The sequence below is a fragment of the Hibiscus syriacus genome, unplaced genomic scaffold (genome assembly GCF_006381635.1).
Source record: "Hibiscus syriacus cultivar Baekdansim isolate YM2019G1 unplaced genomic scaffold, ASM638163v2 tig00112491_pilon, whole genome shotgun sequence".
NCBI lineage: Eukaryota > Viridiplantae > Streptophyta > Magnoliopsida > Malvales > Malvaceae > Hibiscus > Hibiscus syriacus.
The window spans coordinates 1,460,491-1,467,688 of record NW_024063344.1 but is presented as its reverse complement, the minus strand read 5'-3'; the positions used below and the strand labels follow the sequence as shown (position 1 = coordinate 1,467,688).

The 7,198-nt window shown below is 34.9% G+C and overlaps 1 pseudogene; it reads left to right on the top strand.

Moving 5' to 3' along the window:
* The first annotated feature begins 234 nt into the window (after nt 1-234).
* Nucleotides 235-6,880, top strand: LOC120180334 (annotated as a pseudogene).
* The last annotated feature ends 318 nt before the right edge of the window (nt 6,881-7,198 follow it).

The following is a 7,198-nucleotide window of genomic DNA, read 5'->3' as shown; positions in this document are numbered from 1 at the left end:
AATTATTTGGAGCGCAAACTCGATCGGACCCACAGACCAACCAAAACAAACCCAATCGGTGACCAACCAATCAACGTGTGAACCATATCGGAAAAGGCGTAAAACCCCAGAAACCATTTCGGTTCGTCTATTCTTCACAAAAAAATATCAAACCCTTGTTCGAATTCAGGCCAATGGACTAAATTTTTTTAAAAAAATCCCTCTCTATTTATTCTTTTTGTTGCACATCGTTATCATCGTGGTTTCTTTTCCTCTCGTTTTTGTGTTCTTCAATGGCATGTCTTTCGGGCCTTTGCTCTTCTTCCCCTTCTTTGAATCCTAAGCATGACCGAGTTGCCAAACTCACTCCGTTTCGCAAAGACTCACTCGCATCCTCAACTCGCTCCAACTCTAAGCTATCCGTGACTCGTGAAGTGTCCTCCGATTTGTCGAAAACGAACAGCGTAGGCGTTTTGAAGAAGGCCAAGCAAGGTGGACTGGAGAAAGATCCTAAAGCGCTTTGGAGGAGGTACGTTGACTGGTTGTACCAGCACAAGGAGCACGGTTTGTACCTCGATGTTAGTAGGATAGGGTTCTCGGATGAGTTCGTGGCGGAGATGGAGCCGCGTTTAAAGCTATGAAGGAGTTGGAAAAAGGCGCCATCGCCAATCCCGACGAAGGACGGATGGTGGGCCACCATTGGTTGAGGAACTCTAAGCTAGCGAAGATTGTCTAGAAAAGACAGACTAATATACGATTAATATATGGTGTTATCGGATACATTAAAAGATATTTGATAAATTCGGTTTAGCGCTACCGAAAATATCGAGTAATAATAATGTAATAGGTGGAAATTATGAAGAAATATTAAAAAATTTAGAAACCGGCAAACTTAGCTTGTCGGTTTGTGTCGATACTTTATAAAAATATATTGATCCATAACAATATAACAAGTAAAAAAATGACAAAATCGGTCTATAAATGACAAAACAGGTAAAACGCTATCGGATATATTAAAAGTGTCGATACTTTATAAAAATATATCAATCGATAACAATATAATAAGTAAAAAAAATGACAAAACATGTAAAACGCTATCGGATATATTGAAAGTGTCAATACTTTATAAAAATGTATCGATCCATACCAATATAACAGGTAAAAAAATGACAAAACCGGTCTATAAATGACAAAACAGGTAAAACGCTATCGGATATATTGAAAGTGTCGATACTTTATAAAAATGTATCGATCCATAACAATATAACAGGTAAAAAAATGATAAAATCGGTCTATAAATGACAAAACAGGTAAAGCGCTACCGAATATATTGAAAGTGTCGATACTTTATAAAAATGTATCAATCTATAACAATATAACAAGCAAAAAAAATGACAAAATCAGTATATAAATGACAAAACATGTAAAACGCTACCGGATATGTTGATAGTGTCGATACTTTATTATAAGTATTGACACTTTTAGAATTTAAAAGAGAAGAAGTTATAGCACTAATAAAGTGTCGATACTTTATAAAAATGTATCGATCCATAACAATATAACAGGTAAAAATGTGACAAAATCGGTCTCGAAATGAGAAAATCGGTAAAGCGCTACCGGATATGTTGAAAGTGTCGATACTTTATTATAAGTATCGACACTTTTGGAATTTAAAAGAAAAGAAGTTATAGCGCCAATAAAATGTCGATGCTTTATAAAAATGTATCGATCCATAACAATATAACAAGTAAAAATATGACAAAATCGGTCTCGAAATGACAAAACCAGTAGTAAAAAAATGTGCTTGTGTGGTCATTTTTATTTCAGCATTTTCATTTTTTGATACAAAAAGTTGGATATTTTAAATAAAACCCAATAAGAAAAGAACAAAAACTTTGTAGTAACAAAAAAATAACATTAGGAAACACACCATGTTATTAGTTTCTCAAAAAATAAAAACTCAGAAACAGGTAAATTTACAATATAACCGGTAAAAATATACTGGTTAATTAGTAAATATGTTTACATTATGTATCGACACTCTTTAAATATGTGTCGATACTTTTTTTCCAAAAGGAAAACATAACGAAATACACACATAAAATGTCGATACATTTAAAATTGTATCAATCCAAAAAACATCAAAACTGATAATTATAATGTAATATGTAAATTTATATTGTTACCGATTTAAATATACCTATTTAATTAAAAAATAGGTCAATATAAACGCTACCTAATATATTATTATACTTGATAATATTTCTAGTTAAATGATATAACATAACTGATCTAAATTTTAACTAATCACTTATTTAACAAGTCACCTAAATTTTTAACCCTTTTTAGGCGCCCCCACGAAGTTCCCAAACTAGCGCCAACTTCGTTTTTGCAAGGACAGACTGAAAAGACTCTCGCCGCTGTTTGCAAGTTCGCTGATGATGTCATCAGCGGTAAGGTTAGTTTGTCTGCTCCTTCTTTACTCGCAGTAACAAGCTAGTTGAGCATCAATGTTGAAGCAGAATTAATTTACTAATCAATTTGCTTAATCCCTTTTAAACTGAAGATTAAGCCTCAGTCTTCTCCAGAGGGTCGTTTTACTCAAATACTCTCAGTTGGGATTGGAGGTTCGGCTTTGGGCCCACAGTTCGTCGCCGAAGCATTGGCTCCTGATAATCCTCCTCTAAAGGTATTTGTTCAATTATAATTCCATTCTCTCTGAAATTTGCTTTTCAAAAAGAAGGTTTTGATCAAAATTTGAGATAAAATTGTCCAGTTGAAGCATTAGCTTCTTACCCCTTGTTTTGTAAATTGAATTGTGCTTTGCATTTGTTTATTCACAATGATGTTTAGTCTGCTTGCAGTAGTAGGATACTGATATTTGTCATCTGAATTGGCAGATAAGATTTATTGATAATACAGATCCTGGTGGAATAGATCATCAGATTGCACAGCTTGGTCCTGAGCTGACTTCTACCCTTGTAACTGTGATTTCAAAGGTCTGTATTAAGTCATCCTTAATATCTACTTACCTTTCTTTGTGCTTGTTTTATTCTTCTTTACTTACTTGTTTGATGGACTATATATAACATATATTTTTTATTTATCAAATGAAAACTTACACCACTCAGAGTGGAGGTACCCCAGAAACTAGGAATGGTCTGTTGGAAGTTCAGAAAGCCTTCCGTGAAGCTGGTCTGGAATTTTCAAAACAGGTTTTGATCTCAGGTTCTTGTTTCTGCTTTTATTTGTTTACCCTGCTTCAGAGATTCATTTTAAAATTTTACCTCGGTATTTGATTCAAGATAGGTTGTAATTGGAGGATATGAAAAGGCTTCATAACTAGAGTTGGGTTTAGATATAGATGCATGTCATTTGGAAGTATTCTTTCATAAATGTTGAAACCACGTATATTCACTGTGTACACACATGGGCTTTAGCTTTTCTATTGTTTAACACTTTAACTGGCTGATGTATGTTCTGCCACCATCATGAACAGTATTGTACAAATACTTGTATGATTCCATGATCTTTTTTCCCTAATAAAATTGCTCTTATCATTGAATAAAAGGAAAGGTTTATCACGTTTAGTTAGCTTGTTGAGTATTTGCGAGTTATTAGATGGTAGCTTGAAATTTTAAGCTGGAAGCCCCATCTGAATCTATACTTAGTTTGTTATGTATAGCCCCTGACATAGAGACGTCACTTTTTTTTTTGCTCAGCATAGCCAAGTGGAGTTTTTGGTGAGGCTTGAACTTTGGTTCTTTCCAAGGTGCTAATGAGTACTCCACCAACTAAACCAACCCATGTTGGCCATAGAGAATTCACTTGGTATTACATAATCAATTATTGTGTTTAGATGAGAATTTTTTCTTCTTGCCTGGTTCTCTTGTACTCTTGAAGCAGATTTTCGTTGTAATTTGATCCTGAGATTTATGTGCTGTTTATTTACACATTCATGCAGGGTGTTGCTATAACACAAGAAAATTCTTTGTTGGACAACACAGCGAGGATTGAGGGTTGGGTTGCCAGATTTCCTATGTTTGATTGGGTTGGTGGCAGGACATCTGAAATGTCTGCTGTAGGTCTACTTCCAGCAGCACTTCAGGCATGTAGTCCATGGATTTAATATTTGTGGTTATCAGAGCACTTTCAGACTGTTCATCCAAGTGAATATTTCTGCAGGGGGTTGACATATGAGAGATGCTAGTTGGTGCATCTATGATGGACAGGAGCACAGTGGTAAATTTTGGAATGATGTTTTATAGTTGCGTTTTAACATATTTTGTGTTGTTTTCAATTGTTTTATTAGGATAGAATTGAATCATGAAAATTGCAATTTTTATTTGGTGACTTTAGGTTACTTGCCTATTTTGGAAGCTAAAGAGTTTAGTTGGCAGTTTCTTTGCATCGGAAAAACTCGTTTTTCATCTTCTGTTTGAAATATTTCCTTGTTTCAGTTTACTTTTGACTTCATATATTTATATTAAATCTGGCCTGTATTCCACCTCCCATCCTGACATAAATATTTTTCCTTCTTTCCTTCAGCTTAGGGATAATCCTGCAGCATTGCTTGCTTTATGTTGGTATTGGGCATGTGATGGGGTTGGATCTAAGGTAATTCTTAACAACATTACAGTTCTTATGTTGTCAAAATTTTAATTTTCTCATACTAATGGCTTCTCTTGTGGGGTTCTTTTAGGATATGGTTGTCCTTCCTTACAAGGGCATCTTATTACTTTTTAGTAGGTACTTACAGCAGCTGGTTATGGAATCACTTGGCAAGGAGTTTAACCTGGATGGTAACCGGGTATATGGATCCATTTAAAATGACTCATTCTGCTTTGTTTTAAGATGTACCTGGGAGATTATTTTTGGTTCGCTAGGGCCACTTTGTAGAAAAAGCTAAACTGTGGCACATTTTCTTGTCAATCACTTCAATTGCTTTTCATGGTGGTTCTATTACTGGATAAAGCATACGAGTTGATATGAGGACATTTTTTATTTCGGGAGAATGATTCGTGTTTTTTCATACATGATTGAGTCTTATGTTAGGAGTATACCTTGTATTATACATCTTCTTACTTATGTGTAGCCATTCTAATATATTAATTGTTGTCAAATATTTTGATCATTGAAGCCTTTTGGCATGATCAATGATCTGTAATTTGGTTGTATTGTTTCTAAATATTAGCAATAATTGATTGGGCCTCTAGTTATGTATTGATGAAATATCAGACACGTTTTATTTGTTGACTTAGCATGACTAATAAGTAGTAGAATTGTGTCCTGAGGAACGTTATTGGTGGCCCAGGCCTTAATTCAACAAAGTATATGCTTTAGCCCCTCGATGCATACTATCTACAATTTATTAATGTCAAAGCTTTATTAGATAAGCTTCAACTTATTAATGTCAAAGAACCAGAAACTTGTCAAAACGTGTTACTTGAGATCTTAAAAGTCAATGATGGTGAAGCATGATGCAATTTTATTGCATTTTGTTTTTGTCTTTGTTCTTCTTTCAGGCTTTCTGTTGAATTTCTTTCTTACATTGTTAGAATTGGTAAAAACACAATTTCTTTATTCATCAGGTAAATCAAGGATTATCTGTTTATGGGAATAAAGGAAGCACAGATCAGCATGCGTAAGTTTTCCTTGTACCTCTAAAATTGATATCCTGTATTGGTGAAAGTGAAGCTCGAGCTTGATGCAACTTTCCGCATAATAAATTTATAGCTATATTCAACAGCTGAGGGAGGGCGTGCATAATTTCTTTGTGACATTCATTGAAGTATTACGTGATAGACCCCCTGGTCATGACTGGGAACTTGAACCAGGTGTTACATGTGGTGATTACCTGTTTGGAATGCTACAGGTTTGATAAGTGCCAGTTTTCTAAAACGGCGATTTTAATGAGTTTTGACATGATAAAAGCCAATAATGTTTGCACTTTTTATTTTGCTTGTGTAGGGAACAAGATCAGCTCTGTATGCAAATGATCGGGTGTCCATCACTGTCACTGTCCAAGAGGTGACACCTAGATCTGTTGGGGCTCTCATAGCACTTTATGAGCGAGCAGTTGGACTTTATGCTTCGCTTGTCAATATTAACGCTTACCATCAACCTGGTAAAAATATGATTCATCTTCTATTTAGGAAATTTAGTTATCAAAAGGGACCAAGGAGAATAGTGTTTGGTTACTTGTCGGGTCATATCTTGCAGCATAGCTTTTTGATCTAAACATTCTTGTTGGGTTAATCATATTGATTGATCCTTTTTTCTTCTCTGTTTTTGGCCCTTAATTTTCATCTTAGGTGTGGAAGCCGGGAAAAAAGCAGCAGGTGAAGTATTAGCTCTACAGAAGCGAGTTTTAGCAGTACTTAATGAGGCCAGGTAAGATGCCGGGTGATTATGATCTTCTTGTGATGCAATTTTCTTGTCTCTTCCTCTGTTCAAAAGCTCGATGACTTCCCTTGGAATTCCCTTTTCAGGCAGTTTTTTGTTATCTTTCATTGGGCTTTTGGGGTGGATGAATGTGCGTATTTTGTTGGTTTTTCTGCTGATTATGATTTCCGTTTCACTTTGTTTAGCTGTGATCAACCTATTAAACCATTGACGTTGGAAGAAGTGGCTGAACGTTGCCATGCTCCTGAAGACGTATGTACAAAAATACTGTTTTTGAGGTTACTTCTCACGACTCGAGCAATAAATCTCTGTGCTAACCCTCCTCTGTTTTATTATTGCAGATTGAAATGATTTACAAAATCATTGAGCACGTGGCTGCCAATGACAGAGCACTAATTGCTGAAGGTGATTGTGGCTCACCGTATAGCTTAAAGGTTTTCCTAGGAGAGTGTAACGTGGATGAATTGTATGATTAAAAATTAACAATCAAATATCAAAATTCAAATTCAGGTTTTATGCTAGTGTTTTCAGTGGAGAAAAAAAGTATAATAATATTGAATTACCATGTATGTTATATTTTCTCTGAACCAGCCACATCCCCTTCTATCAATGTTAAAAAAAAATGAAATTCCACAGTTTCCAAATTTCTATTTTCACCCCGTTTTACTTTACATTTGAAATAAATCTCTTAGGGGGTGATTGAATCATGGAATTCAAGATTCCTAGTGGGATTTTTTTTTTCTAGATTTAAATTCCCATGTTTGGATGGGAAATATTCCCAATAGGGAGTAATAATATATTCCAAACAGTAAAA